The sequence below is a fragment of the Pongo pygmaeus genome, chromosome 12, assembly GCF_028885625.2.
Source record: "Pongo pygmaeus isolate AG05252 chromosome 12, NHGRI_mPonPyg2-v2.0_pri, whole genome shotgun sequence".
NCBI lineage: Eukaryota > Metazoa > Chordata > Mammalia > Primates > Hominidae > Pongo > Pongo pygmaeus.
This window is the reverse complement of record NC_072385.2, coordinates 85812985-85828622: the sequence shown is the minus strand read 5'-3', so window position 1 is coordinate 85828622 and position 15638 is coordinate 85812985. Positions and strand designations below refer to the sequence as shown.

At 38.9% G+C, this 15638-nt stretch overlaps 1 protein-coding gene and 1 pseudogene across 4 annotated transcripts in view; one reads left to right on the top strand and one right to left on the bottom strand.

Annotated features, from left to right (window-relative positions):
• FBXO11 (F-box protein 11) overlaps positions 1 to 15638 on the bottom strand; it is a 99247-nt gene that overhangs the window by 71328 nt on the left and 12281 nt on the right. The window lies entirely within an intron of this gene.
• On the top strand, positions 5561 to 9452 carry LOC129024833 (ubiquitin-ribosomal protein eS31 fusion protein-like; annotated as a pseudogene).

Genomic DNA, 15638 nt, shown 5'->3' with positions numbered 1-15638 from the left:
ACCTCATCATCCACCTGCCTCGGCCTCCTAAAGTGCTGGGATTACAGGCGTGAGCCACCGCACCCAGCCCAGAATGAGGTCTTATAATTGCTGCATATATCTCCTCCTGAAGATCCAGTACCTAAATCATGGGCAGGTAGGCCCAGCTTTTACCCAGAAGGCTGTCACTGCTTCCTTCCAGCACTCTGGACCTGCAATTTATATAAGCCATAACCCTAAGCAACAGTCATACATTCTTTTTCAGTTTTTTCCTGATTCAGCCCTTTAGTTTCTGGGGTAATAAAAACAGGGTGTTCATCTCCCTGTTCCAATCTGTCTACCAATATACAGTAGAGTTTTGGTCTCTATTTTGCAGACGACCTCTCAGAGGCATCTTCCTGCTTGCAAAACAGATTTTGATAGATTCATGTATTTAGTCTCTATTTAACACCTTGCCTTTTGTTCTTTTTTTTTCTTTTTTTAAGACAGAGTCTCACTCTGTCACCCAGGCTGGAGTGCAGTAGCACGATCTCAGCTCACTGCAACCTCTGTCTCTGGGTTCAAGCGATTCTCCTGCCTCAGCCTCCCGAGTAGCTGGGATTACAGGCGCCTGCCACTATGCCCGGCTAATTTTTGTATTTTCAGTAGAGATGGGGTTTCACCATGTTGGCCAGGTTGGTCTTGAACTCCTGACCTCGAACTCCTTGATCCGCCCACCTCGGCCTCCCAAAGTGCTGGGATTACAAGTGTGAGCCACTGCGTCCAGCCTTTTTTTTTTTTTTTTTTTTTTTAAAGGAATGAAAGGTCTCAGCCAGGTGCGGTGGCTCATGCCTGTAATCCCAGCATTTTGGGAGACAGAGGCCGACAGATCACCTGAGGTCAGGAGTTCGAGACCAGCCTGGCCAACATGGTGAAACCCCGTTCCTACTAAAAATACAGAAATTAGCCCGGTGTGGTGGGGTGCCTGTAATCCCGGCTACTCGAGAGGCTGAGGCAGGAGAATCACCTGAACTGGGGAGGCGGACATTGCAGTGAGCTGAGATCACGCCACTGCACTCCAAGCGAAACTCTTGTCTCAAAGCAAAACAAAACAAAACAAAAAAGCCTCCCTCCCAATCTTTCTAGGTATTCAGTTCCTCTCCCCTTTCTCCAGGTAACGCATGTTAAGATTTCCTTGTCCATCCTTTCCAAGTTTGTGAGTGTAAAAAAACATATTAATATAAATTAAGCAGCCCCAGAATTCTGCCTTTTTCTTACAGCTGCATGGTATTCCATTATATGGTTTTTCCATAATTTCTTTGACTAATCCCCTACTGATGGACATCTGGATTGTTTCTCACCTTCTGCTATTACAAACCATAGTACAAAATAATCTGATACATGTATCATGTGGTGTGAAGTATAAGATAAATTTCAGAAAATTCAACCTGCTGGGTAAATACATTTTTACTCTGGCAGATATTGACCAATTGCCTTCCACAGGGATTATCTCAATTTGTATTCTCAATATCAGTGTATGAGCAGCTTTTCCCCCAAAGCTTCACAACCAACAGAGTATGTTGCCCAACTTTTGTTTTTGCCTAATAAGGAAACTATAATCATTGTAATTTTAATTTCTCTTACTGTGAATGAGGTACTGGCCTCATTAGCTTAAAAGCCACTTATACTTAATTTTCTGTGAATTATCGATTCATATCTTTGCTCGGTTTTTATGCAGTTGCAAGATCTTTTTCTTATCAAGTTTCCAAGTACTTAGTACATGTATATCAGGAAGGCTACCCTTTGTCTATGATTAAAATTACCAATAAGTTTTCCTAATTCCTAACTGTAAATAAGTTTTGGCTGCAAATAAGTTTTACCAGTTTTGCTGAAACTCCATATCCACTGAACAATTCCCTTTTCCCCCTTCCCCTAGCTACCACCATTCTACTTTGTTTCTAAGGGTTTGACTACTTTAGATATCTCATATAAGTGGGGTCATGCAGTATTTGTCTTTTTGTGACTGGCTTTCACTTAGTGTAATATCCTCAAGGTTCATCTATGGTTGTATCACACAACAAAATTTCCTTTTTAAAGTTTGAATAATATTCCATTGTATGTATATACATTTTCTTTATCCATTCAGAGAAGGTTTTTTTTGGAGACGGGGTCTCACTCTGTCACCCAGGTTGGAGTGTAGTGGTGCAATCTCGGTTTACTGCAATCTCCACCTTCCAGGCTCAAGAGATTCTCCCACCTCAGCCTCCCGAGTTGCTGGGACCACAGGCACATGCCATCATGTCCAGCTAATTTTTTTTGTATTTTTGGCAGAGTCAGGGTTTTGTCATGCTGCCAGGCTGGTCTCAAACTCCTTGGCTCAGGCAATCCACCCAACTTGGCCTCCCAGAGTGCCCTGAGAGTGTTTTAATGTAGTAGAATTTATCATTTATTTCATCACTTCTGGATTGAGTCAGTATAAAAGGTCTTCCCCATACTAAAATTTTAAAAAGACTTCTACTTTTAGTATTTTCATGGCTTTATTTTATTCATTGATCCGTTTGGTATGTGAAAAACATCCAATTTCATTTTTTCAGTTTTCCTGGCTCTTCTTTCTTGTTTACTTTTCCTTACGAACTTTGGAATCAGAATGTCCAGTGTTTTAACTTATAAAATTAAAAAACATTGTATTGTTTCATTTGTTGAAGCTTGTTTGGCGTCTTTCACATAAACATTTCCTGCTATGAATGTATTTCCATTTCTCCTTGTATTTTTGGTTATTTCTGCTTCACCAAGGCTGCTATGTTATCTGACATATTGCTATTCATAACTATTAAATTTTCATTGTATCCTTTAAGAAATAAGTGCCACTCTTTATTGTTTTTTAGTATGAACTCCAGCTGGTATGTTAAAATCATGACACTCCTAAATTATTTTCATTTGCATTTGTATCTTATACCTTTTCTCTATCTTTTAAAATACCAATCTTTCACAATCACTGCCTTAGGTGTGTACCTTGTATAAACCACAGAGTGGGTTTTGCCTTGAATCTAAACTAAAAATATTTTCCTTCTAAAGGTGAGTTAAGCATATTAATATCTTTTGTTAAGAAAGGCATGTTTGGGCCGGGCATGGTGACTCACGCCTGTAATCCCAGCACTTTGGGAGGCTGAGGTGGGCGGATCACAAAGTCAGGAGTTCAAGTCAAGCCTGGCCAACATGGTGAAACCCGTCTCTACTAAAAATACAAAAATTAGCCGGGCGTGGTGGCGGGTGCCTGCAGTCCCAGTTACTTGGGAGGCTGACGCAGTAGAATCACTTGAACCCGGGAGTCAGAGGTTGCAGTGAGCCAAGATTGCGCCACTGCACTCCAGCCTGGGTGACACAATGAGACTGTCTCAAAAAAAAAGAAAAAAAGAAAGAAAGGCATGTTTGGTCTTAGGGCTGTCTTGTTATGTATGTGGTTATATATGAATATTTTTTCACTAAATGATGTTTTATTTTTAACGGGTTTGTAGTTCTTTCAATATTTAGGAAGGTTTATAGCTTTGTTCTAATGGTTACCTTTATAATTTCTACCTCTTTAGACAATACCTATTAGTTCCTCAATATGAGTAATGTTAAAATTGGCATGCCTCCTCTCCCACTACCTGATTTAATCAATAGTATTGAAACTAATAGCATTATCTTTAGTGTTTTAGTTTTATTTTAATGTTTCTTTTAAAGTGCTGAATATGTTTATATTTCTATTATTTGATCTGTGATGTTTAAACATCTTTTTCAATACCAGTTATTACCATAGGGCAATTCCTTCTCTCAAATTTTATTAGTTTGATCGTTTGTATATCATCAGGGTATACAATATTAACATTATATTCTGTCATTATGATCTCCACATTTTAGTCTTTTTTTTTCTGAGACAGAGTCTCACTCTATCACCCAGGCTGGAGTGCAGTGGCATGCATAATCTCTCACTGCAACCATCTACCTCCCAGGTTCAAGTGATTCTTGTGCCTCAGCCTCCCAAGTAGCTGGGACTACAGGTGTACACCACCATGCCCAGCTGATTTTTATATTTTTGGTAGAGACAGGGTTTCACCATGTTGGCCAGGCTGGTCTTGAACTCCTGGCCTCAAGTGATCTGCCTATTTTGGCCTCCCAAATTGCTGGGATTACAGATGTGAGTCACGCCCAGCCCACATTTTGGTCTTTATGTCTATATATAAATTCACTGCTTACACACCGAGCATTTCCCCATGTCTATCAGCTGAAGTTTATACTCTAGTATTTTCCTCAAGAAGGGCTCACATAAACAATATTCTCTGAGTACTATTTGTTCCTTAAGAACAATGTGACTGGATATAAAATCTTTAGCTCCCACTTTACTTTCTTATGTTATAAATGTTGTTCGACTGGGGTTGAATGTTGTGGAGAATTCTAAGGCCAGCCAGATTTCAATGTCTCATCAACAACTTGGAGTGGGGTAGTTAGGAAGGTTTCTGGCTATTGAAAGAAATCTTTAAGATCTTTCTGGTCAAGTTTTCCCTGCCACAGATGCCCTTTTAATATGTAAGTTTCATCTCAGCTAGTTTTTCTTCAATTGTGTTTTTAACCACTTGTTCTATTGTCATGTTTTGGTTTTCTTCTGTAAGGGTTTCAATTCTAAGTTTGTTGGATCTACTGTATTTTCTAAAACTTAAAAAAATAAAATCTTTATTTCCATTTTTTAAAATCCCTGTATCTCTTACTACGTTTTCCTTGGGGCTAGTCTGCTCCTTGTGCTCCTTCTTATTTCATCTGTATTTCTGTACTATTTTTTGAGACAGGGTCTCCCCTCTGTTGTCCAGGCTCAAGTGCAGTGGCGCAATTTTGGCTTACTGCAACCTCTGCCTGCTTGGCTCGAGCCATCTTCCCACCTCAGACTCCCAAGTAGCTGAGACTACAGACATAAGCCACTACACCCGGCTAATTTTGTACTTTTTTTAGAGACAAGTTTTGCCATGTTGTCTAGGCTGGTCTCAAATTCCTGAGCTCGAGCGATCTCCCTGTCTCAGCCTCCCAAAGTGCTGGGATTACAGGCATGAGCCCCCATGCCCAGCCGTTTGCTTTCTTCTACTTCTTTCCCAAGTTCCCTGAATTCACATTTTATCTCCTCCTGTTGCCCTGCCATCTCTTTTCTGAGTTCTTACCATTCCTGCTTTGTAATCTTCTCTTGTAGAACTATTTACAAGCTTTACTCAAGTCTAAAAAATAGACGGTGAAATGCTGGGTCACAATTTCCATCTGTTCTGTAGCAACACTTCACTAATGACTGTTCTTTGTGTTTGGGAAGTTTTGCTGCCATATCAGCTTCTTTTGTATTTTGCGTAACAGAATAAACTGAATTTTCCTGAAGCCGCTATTTACATAGATTCCTGGGAGTGGGAAGGGAAGGAAATACAGGCTTCACAGTCCAAAGACTCTCTACTCCTTTGATGCTATAAATAATAAAGAGAGTGTGTGCTCTTCTGCTGCTCTGCGACCAGTGCCCTGTGCATTGCCTTCTCCTGTATCCCCTAATCTAACTCATCTCTTTCTTTCACTCAACCTCAGAGCCACCACCAAAATGCAGATTTTTGTAAAAACCCTTATGGGGAAGACCATCACCCTCCAGATTGAACCCTTGGATACAACAGAAAATGTAAAGGCCAAGATCCAGGATAAGGAAGAAATTCGTCTGGATTGGCAAAGACTGATGTTTGATGGCAAGCAACTGGAAGATAAACGTACTTTATCTAACTACAACATTCAAAAGGAGTCTACTCTTCATCTTGTGTTGAGACTTTGTGGTGATATTAAGGAAGAAGTCTTATACAACTCCCAAGAAGAATAAGCACAAGAGAAAGAAGGTTAAGTTGGCTGTCCTTAAATACTATAAGGTGGATGAGAATGGTAAAATTAGTCGTCTTAGTCGGGAGTGCCCTTCAGATGAATGTGGTGCTGGAATGTTTACAGCAAGCCACTTTGACAGACATTACTGTGGCAAATGTCTGGCTTATTGCTTCAACAAACCAGAAGACAAGTAATTGTGTATGAATGAATAAATTTTTTGGCTGGGCGCGGTGGCTCACGCCTGTAATCCCAGCACTTTGGGAGGCCGAGGTGGGTGGATCACCTGAGGTCAGGAGTTCAAGACCAGCCTGGCCAACATGGTGAAACCCCATCTCTACTAAAAATAAAAAAGTTAGCCAGGCTTGTGATGCACACCTATAATCCCAGCTACTTGGGAGGCTGAGGCAGCAGAATCACTTGAACCCGGGAGGCAGAGGTTTCAGTGAGCCGAGATTGTGCCATTGCACTCCAGCCTGGGTGACAGACAGAGCAAGACTCTGTCTCAAAAAATAAATAAATAAAAATTTTTAAAAAATACAGAGAAAAGCTGGTTCCTGTACATGTCGCTCTGTGTGCACATGTGTACAGCTCTACTTTCTCTTTTCTGAATATAATCAGGTACTTCGCCACCAACTCCCGTCATTACAAACAAGAGATTTACCTTTTGAACTTCAACATGAACCCCTTACTGTCAGTAAGTATATTTAAATTAATAGCTTCTGTCCCTTTCAGATGTTTTTGATAGCCCTCAAATAACATAATCTGGAGTTGACATATGTCTTTCAGTTCACTGAAAACAGAGATTGATGCATTTTTCCTGTTTATGATTTCTAGAGAAGATGCAGATTTATGCATCTACATTCATTCTAAAAGTACGATTATTAATTGTGTTTATGTTTATCATTGCTGTCTTTGAAGAGACAGAGAATCTCAATGCTCACAGCACCATCCTGATGGCTGATCCTTACAGTGTAACTTCAGGTATTTTTGAAGTATTTTTTAAAAGCTTTTACATGGGAGATGATTATTGATGCATTATAATGTAGTAATTAAAACTTCATTCTGGCTGTTTAATCAGAAAAACATGGATTCTAATCCTAAGGTTGCCAATTACTAACTCTTGTGAATTAAATTCAGTAAACAGAAGTTTACTGTAAAACAGGTTCTTGTTACGCATAATATATTAATTATACATCATTTCTATTGTGCATCGTAAGTCCATATACTGATATCAGACAACTATTAATGAGGAAATACATTCTGGTAAGAATATAGAAACTTCATTACCAAACAGTATTATAAAGAAAGCATTCAGGACAGTGAACAAGATGAGCTTACTATGTAAAACATTATCAAATAAATATTAACTGGTAATTCTTCATTAAGCATAAATGGGCCTAACAACAACTGTAAATGACAGCAAACACCTGAGGCTGGGATATGGAAAAGCTATCAAGAAGACATAAGACCCATAAAAGGAAGTGATCAAATACTGAAGTCAAGCAACCACTGAGTTCACAATTTTACTACAGTGTCAAAAAAAAGAAAATTGCAGTAGTATGGCATATGGCTCACTCAAGAACAATGTGTAAGCCAGGTGCGGTGGCTCATGCCTGTAATCCCAGCACTTTGGGAGGCCGAGGTGAGTATATCATTGAGGTCAGGAGTTCGAGACCAGTCTGGCCAACATGGCAAACCCTGTCTCTACCAAGTGCGTGGTGGTATATGCCTGCAATCCCAGCTACTCGGGAGGCTGAGGCACGAGAAACACTTGAACCCAGGAGGTGGAGGCTGCAGTGAGCCGAGCTCACACCACTGCACTCCAGCCTGGGCAACAGAGGGAGACTCAGTCTCAAAAATAAAAAAATAAAAAAAAAATAAAAAAAGAACAACTTGTAGATGAGTTTGTCTCAGGAAGAATTTTGTAAAAGAAAAACAGCCAAAGCATACAAGACTTGGAAAAGATTGTTCCACAGGAGGTACAGTAAAGCCTTGAAGACAAGAGAGTGCCTAGTTCCTTTTCCCCCCACCAAAAAAATGCCAATGTAAAGTGAACCGAGAGACGAAAGGGGTATGACAACAGAATAAAAATTCTGTCCTGATAAATCTTCTATGGCCTTTGGCCCATTCTCTCTCACTAAGAATATCCTTTTTCCCCTCCTTTCCTCTATCTGTGGCATACTCATCCCTCAAGGTATAGTTTAAGTACCCTCACTATCTCTGAACAGTCCTTCCAAATCATTTCAGCCCTAACACTAGTTGCCTCTTTACTCTCAAGCATCTCATGTATTCATTCATTCAATACTTAACCTCATGCATTAATGATGGGATTATAAGTTATGCAACCTTTTTTTTGAAAACAAATTTGGCAACATTTACCAAACTTTAAAATACAAATATCCCTCCAAATCATCAAAATGTACACATTAAACATGGGCATTTTAAAATATATTAATTATAATTCAATAAAGCTTAAAAACAGAAAAACCCTTTGACCCAATAACCCACTTTTAAAAAGTGAAACTTTCACTAGGCACGGTGCCTCACGCTGTAATCCCAGCACTTTGGGAGGCCAAGGCAGGCAGATCACAAGGTCAGGAGTTCAAGACCAGCCTGACCAACATGGTGAAACCCCTATCTCTACTAAAAATACAAAAATTAGCAGGGCATGGTGGCGTGTGCCTGTAATCCCAGCTACTCAGGAGGCTAAGGCAGGAGAATCACTTGAACCCAGGAGGTGGAGGTTGCAGTGAGCTGACATCGCGCCACTACACTCCAGCATGGGCGACAGAGCGAGACTCTGTCTCAAAAAAAAAAAAAAAAAAAAAAGTGAATCTTTCTACTAAAATTGTGATATAAACATGTAAAGATATTTGTATAGGATTGTTTGCTGCAGTTCTTTAACAGCATACAAGAATTTAAATGTTAACAGATAAATATTTAATACATTGTGATACATTCATGTAAAAGACTACTCTGCAACTGTAAAAAAGAATGAGGTAATCCTCTATTTACACTGATACAGAAAAATGCCCAGGATATCTTTAAGCAAAAAATGAAACTTAGGTTACAAAATAATACACACAGTGTGGTTTGTTTTTAATGAAAAAAAGTGTGTTTATATACACATGCATTTAAAAAATTAAAAAGAATAAGCCTGTGCAACACAGTGAGACCCGTCTCTACCAAAAAAAAAATTAAAAATTAACTGAGCATGGCGGCACATGCCTGTGGTTCCAGCTAATCGAGAGGCAGAGGCTGAGGCTACAGTAAGCTGTGATCAAGCCATTACACTCTAGGCTGGGTAAAAGAGCAACAAGGCCAGACACCGTGGCTCATGCCTGTAATCCCAGCACTTTTGGAGACTGAGATGGGCAGATCATCTGAGGTTGGGAGTTCAAGACCTGCCTGACCAACATGGAGAAACCCCATCTCTACTAAAAATACAAACTTAGATGGGCATGGTGGTGCATACCTGTAATCCCAGCTACTCGGGAGGCTGAGGCAAGAGAATCACTTTAGCCCAGAAGGTGGAGGTTGCGGTGAGCGCCATTGCACTCCAGCCTGGGCAACAAGAGCGAAACTCCGTTTAAAAAAAAAAAAAAAAAAGTGGCGGGGGGGGGGGAGACGAGACTCTATCTCGAAACTTTTTTTTTTTCCAAAAGAACCAACACAAAAGAACGGTTAAGAGCTACGTCTGGGGAATAAAAGAACAGGGAAAACAAAATAACTGACTTTCCCCCTTAAATTCTATGTCCCGTGCCAGTGGCTTATACCTGTAATCCCAGCACTTTGTGAGGCTGAGGTGGGAGGATCGCTTAAGGTCAAGAGTTCAAGACCAACCTAGGAGACAAAGCAAGACCCTGTCTCTACAAAACACTTTGTGGGGCCAGGCATGGTGGCTCATGCTTGTAATCCCAGTACTTTGTGAGGCTGAGGGGGGCGAACTGCTGGAGCCCAGGAGTTCAAGGCCAGTCTGGGCAACATGGTGAAATCTCGTCTTTACAAAAAATACAAAAAGTAGTGGTGCATGGTGGCACATGCCTGTAGTCCCAGCTACTTGGGGGACTGAGGCAGGAAGATCACTTGAGCCTGGGAGGCAGAGGTTGCAATGAGTCGAGATTGTGCTATTGCATTCCAGCCTGAATGACTGAGACTCTGTCCCAAAAAACCTATTAGCGGGCTTGGTGGGACACACCTGTAGTCCTAGCTACTGGCGCAGGTGAGGCAGAATGATCCCTTGAGCCTAGCAGTTCGAGGCTGCAGAGAGCAGTGACTGTGCCACTGTGTTCCTGCTGGGTGACACAGTGAGACCTTGTCTGAAAAAAAAAAAAAAAATCCCTAAAAAATAAAAGATATATATATGTATGTATGTATTCTTTAATTCACTTAAGAATTTCTAGGGTGCCAGGCACTCATGATCTACACCGCTCACTTGGCACTTACGCATTTCTTTTGAGAGAGTATTCCATGCTCCCATCTACCCCTTGGAACCATAAACAGATCAATAGGTCCAACAACTCACTAAAATGAAAAATGACTAGAATGATGATACAATTTTGGAACCACAACAGGTAACATTATCATTACTGACTGGGAATCTGGAGACCTGGGCTCTAAATCCAAACATCACTCTGAACAAACCTCAAGAACTGGGACAGTGGTTCCTTCTATTTCAAACATTCTATAATACCATTCCTGACTAATTTACCATCTTCAAGATAATTTTAAAGTATCTAAACTAAGCTGACACCAAAAAAGAAAGGATATAATCTTCTTTAGTGCCCCATTTTAGAATTTACCAGATGTTCTTTATGTCAGTCTAATAATTTAAATTCATTTTCTTTAGATATCTTTTGAGTATATAATAGGAAAAAAATAGCTGAGCAACCTTCTTCTTTTAAAAATTACTTTCAACCACTCTGAAAGGTTAACTTACTTTTAGGCTTGTTCCTCTTTGGAATAACACTTAAAATTTCCTGTAAGACAGTTTTTCAGCCATTGCAATGTTTTACAAATCTTATTGCTATGATACAGTATCATGTGTTTATACACACCCAAGCACCCAAACCACACACACTTCAGAACCTCAACTGTAGCCCCTATCTGCTATATTTGGTTCTAGCTAGATAGTTCAAAGAGTCTGCTCATTTTTTTTCTTTCCACACAGATTAAAACACATCTGCTTTTTTTATAACAGGTTATTCAAAGTAATTTGATTTGTTCTTGGTTGAGTACTTAACCTCACCCAGTTTTTAATCATCTATGAACATATTTAATATGCTCAATAATGTAAATAAGTAATTATATGAACACACCTTGGACTAGAGAAGAAAGATAAAGAAAAACAGAAACAATCATTCACTAAGTGTCTATGTGCAAATGGCTAGCAGTACTTTTTTATAAGTTACAGTTTCCATAACATAACTTTTAAAAATCTCCCCCCAACTGACACAACACCAATATGACTGCTTCATGAAAAAACAAAAGCTTTGTTTAAATCCGGTTATGTTGCTTTTCTTCCTTCTTCAGCTACTAAAAGTCAGTTTCAGAGAAATACATTAAATAAATCTGTGATTGGCTCTTCATAAAACCATGTAGACTATTCCCTAGAATCTATACTTACTGATTTTTCCTTAACCACATCAGTAGCTTCCACTTAAAAAACAAAAAGCAAAAAAATTTACTTGATCTCTTTAATGAAGGTTTTTTAGTGTGCTTTCTCAGGAAAACACTTGTTTTCTCTTGGTTTAGGTTTATAAGAAGCCTGTAAGATGGTCCGACAACTAATCAAGTGAGTGTGAGATGAGTCAATTAAAAATCTAAGAACTAAATTTGTTTCAAAGTCCTACATTTTTTAAAAAATGGTTCCTACTTATTCCCAAACACATTCTTCTTAGAAATCCTCTTAGAAAGTGAGCGGGGTTTTTTTTTTAACCAATAATGATGAAATTATTTCCCTTAGCAATCTGTTTCAACACCTAATAAACTGACAGTGACTAATTTCTTCACAGGTAAACTCAAGTTTTACGAAAATAAAATATTCCCCACATAAAATTATTAAACAGACGTGAGTCCATACCACTAGGGTACCTTCAGAAAAAATAGCCACCTGTTGTAATCAACATTAAATTCCTCTTTTCTAATTATCCAGTTCATTTGCACACTAAATTTTTCATCTTCCATCATTCAACAGGCTTGTGAGCAAAATATTTTTACGTATTTACTACCATAATCAAATTATCTGATGCAAAAAGAATTTTATGCTACAGTCACAAACTTATGCTGGAAAGATAGAATCACTGGTTCAGAGTCCCAAATATCAACTTCCTGGGCTCAAGCAATCCTGCCTCAGTCTCCTGAGTAGCTAGGACTACAGGTACATGCCACCAGGCCTGGCTAATTTTTATTATTTATTTATTTATTTATTCAGAGACAGGGTCTCAGTATGTTGGTAGGCTGGTCTTGAACTCTTGGTCTTAAAGGATCCTCTCACCTCATCCTTCCAAAATGCTAGGACTGCAGGCATGAGCCATGGTGAGTGGACTAATTTTAATTCTTAACTGGCTTCCTAATTATCAGTTATCCTCATTTACTAGAAATAATATAGTCAATTATCATCCTAAAGTTGCTGTGAATAAAAATATAGATGTCTATAAATTAATAAGCACTTAAAGCACACTTCCAACATTAAAAATATGTAACATTTAAGTTTTATTCAAATTTAAAATGCCCTACATGGGGACTGTATCATCAATCAAGTAGCATGAGTTCACGACACAATCAGAATTATAAAATTATTGGCAGGGCATGGTGGCTCACACCTGTAATCCCAGCACTTAGGAGGCCTAGGTGCGTGGATCACCTGAGGTCAGGAGTTTGAGACCAGCCTGGCCAACATGACGAAACCCCATCTCTACTAAAAACACAAAAAGTTAGCTGGACATGGTGGCAAGCGCCTAGAACCCCAACTACTTGGGAGGCTGAGGCAGGAGACTGCTTGAACTCGGGAGGCAGAGGTTGCAGTGAGCCAAGACTGCGCCATTGTGCTCCAGTCGGCGACAAAGCGAGACCCTGTCTTAAAAAAAGAAAAAAAAATTATTATTATTATTGACACACAGTCTTGCTCTACTGCTCAGGCTGGAATGCAGTGGTGCAATCATAGCTCACTGCAGCCTTGACCTCTAGAGCTTAAGTGATCCTCCCATCTCAGCCTCCTGAGCAGTTGGGACCACAGGCATGTGTCACCACACCAGGATATATTTTTTTTTAATTTTTTTGTAGAGATGGAGTCTCCCCACGTTGCTCAGACTAGTATCAAACTCCTGGGCTCAAGCAATCCTCCTGCCTCTGCCTCCCAACATGCTGGGATTACAGGCATGAGCCACTGCCAAACTATTACTTTTTACTTTATTCTCATACATGAATACTACCTTCTTAACAAATGTTTAAGTGTACAATACAGTACTGTTGACTATAGGTACAATATTGTATGGCGGAACTTATTCATCCTGCTTAACTGAAACTTCATGCTTGCGGACTAGTAACTCCACATTTCCCCCTCCCCTCCCTTTCACCCCTGACAACCACGATTCCACTCTTTGATTCTATAAATTTGACTATTTCAGATAACTTCATTTAAGTGAAATCATGCAGTATTTGTCTGTGATTGGCTTATTTCATTTAGCATAATGTCCTCAAAGTACATCAATGTTGCACACTGCAGAATTCCTTAAGACTGAAAAATATTCCACTGCATGTATATGCCACATTTTCTTTATTTCTTCATCTGTCAATGGACATGTTGTGGGCTGTTTCCACATCTTGGCTAATGTGAATAGTGCTATTATAAACATGGGAGTGCTAGTATTTCTTCAAGTTCCTGATTTCATTTCTTTTGAATAAATACTTGGAAGCAGAATTGCTGGATCACATGATAGTTCTATTTTTAATTTTTTGAGGACCTCCACACTGTTTTCCTAATAGTTACACCATTTTGCATTTCTACCAACAGTGTGTAAGGGGTTCAATTTCTACATATTTTCACCAACACTTGTCTTCTGTGTTTTTTTTAACAGTCATCCTAATAGGGATGAAAAGATATCTCATTGTGGTTTTTATTTGCATTTCCCTGGTGATTAATGATGTTGAGTCTTTTTCCATATACCTGCTTGCCATCTGTATGTCTTCTCTGGAGAATGTCTATTGAAGTCTTTAGCTCATTTTTAAATAGGTTATTAGTTTTTCTGCCACTAAGTTGTAGAAGTTCCTTAGATATTTTGGAGATTAACTCCTTATCAGATATATGGTTTGCAAATATTTTCTCCCATTTCATAGGATGTCCTTTCACTTTGTTGACTGTTTCCTTTGCTGTGTAGAAGCTTTGTAGTTTGATGTCTCACTTGTCTATTTTTACTTTTGTTGCCTATCCTTTAGGTGTTATATCCATGAAATCACTGCCAAAGACAATGTCATGAAGCCTCCCTCCCTGTAGATTCCATACACAGTATTTGAAAAGCAATGTAAAAGAAAACCAAAATCAACTCACCACCACCATCCCAAGATATTAGTTAACATTTCACCAAAAATTTTTAGATATTTCACCCAAAAGGGTATATATTCTGTTTCACTGCATGTGTTATTAACACATGTCATTGATTGGTATGTAACACTTTCCTAGCCCCCTAAAACCAGGGACTTAACTTTACACACTGTGATCAACCTCCCTATATCCAGATCTTCCAGCTCAGTTTTTCAACTCTAGATATTTCAGCTACAAGGTTCTCACATGATGCAGAAATAGAGTACAGGTTTCCTCTGACATGCTGCAATGCAGAATCAGAAAGATTCATAAAGGCATCCTGGGAGTTACAACTAGTACTTGTTATGTGGGATTAAACATGCTTATGAGGAAACAAAATGTTGTTTTATCTTTGCAATTGAGGTGCTTAGATTCCAGCAACATATAATTTAATTTAAACCTGTCCTCCTACCTTCAATTTCTAGATACATGGCCAAAACAATGAATGTAACAGCCAAAACAATGAATATAATGAAAAAAGCTAATACCACAAAAACAAGATTAATAACCCCAACTCTGCTGTTAATTTTCTTATCTAGGGTTTTTTTTTTTCAAGTCATTTACATCAAAATGCTATAACATAATCGCTAGGCTGCAACAACTTTTGAAGTGTGGTCCAAAGGTAATTCAATAAATCATTACCAGCCTGGTTCACATGGTGAAACCCTGTCTCTACTAAAAATATAAAAAAATGAGCCAGGCATGGTGGCACGTGCCTGTAATCCCAGCTACTCCGGAGGCTGAAGCACGAGAACTGCTTGAACCCAGGAGTAGAGGCTGCAGTGAGTCAACATTGCACCACTGCACTCCAGCCTGGATGACATAGTGATACTCTGTCTCAAAAAAAATTAAATAAATAAATAAATAAATAAATAAATAAATAAATAAATGGCAGAACATATACCAGACCGTGGGGGTCAAAACAAGCCTTCATCTTATTCACATTTCACAGAAAACTCTTTTAACACACTCTGCTGGTCTTGCAAACAGTCTAAGGCTAAGGTTACAAATGAAGCTTCAGTGTTTTATAAATATATATAAATCACATGTGTATGTACATATATATACACATACTGGAGATATAAGGATAGACAGATCTATGTATCTCTATCCTTAGAAATATGTATGTATCTTATTCAGGCAGAAAAACATGGGGTGGCTCAAGAGATAAATTATTAATCTATTCAATACAAAAGTTGATTTATACTTGTTAGAAGAAAAATTAAAAACC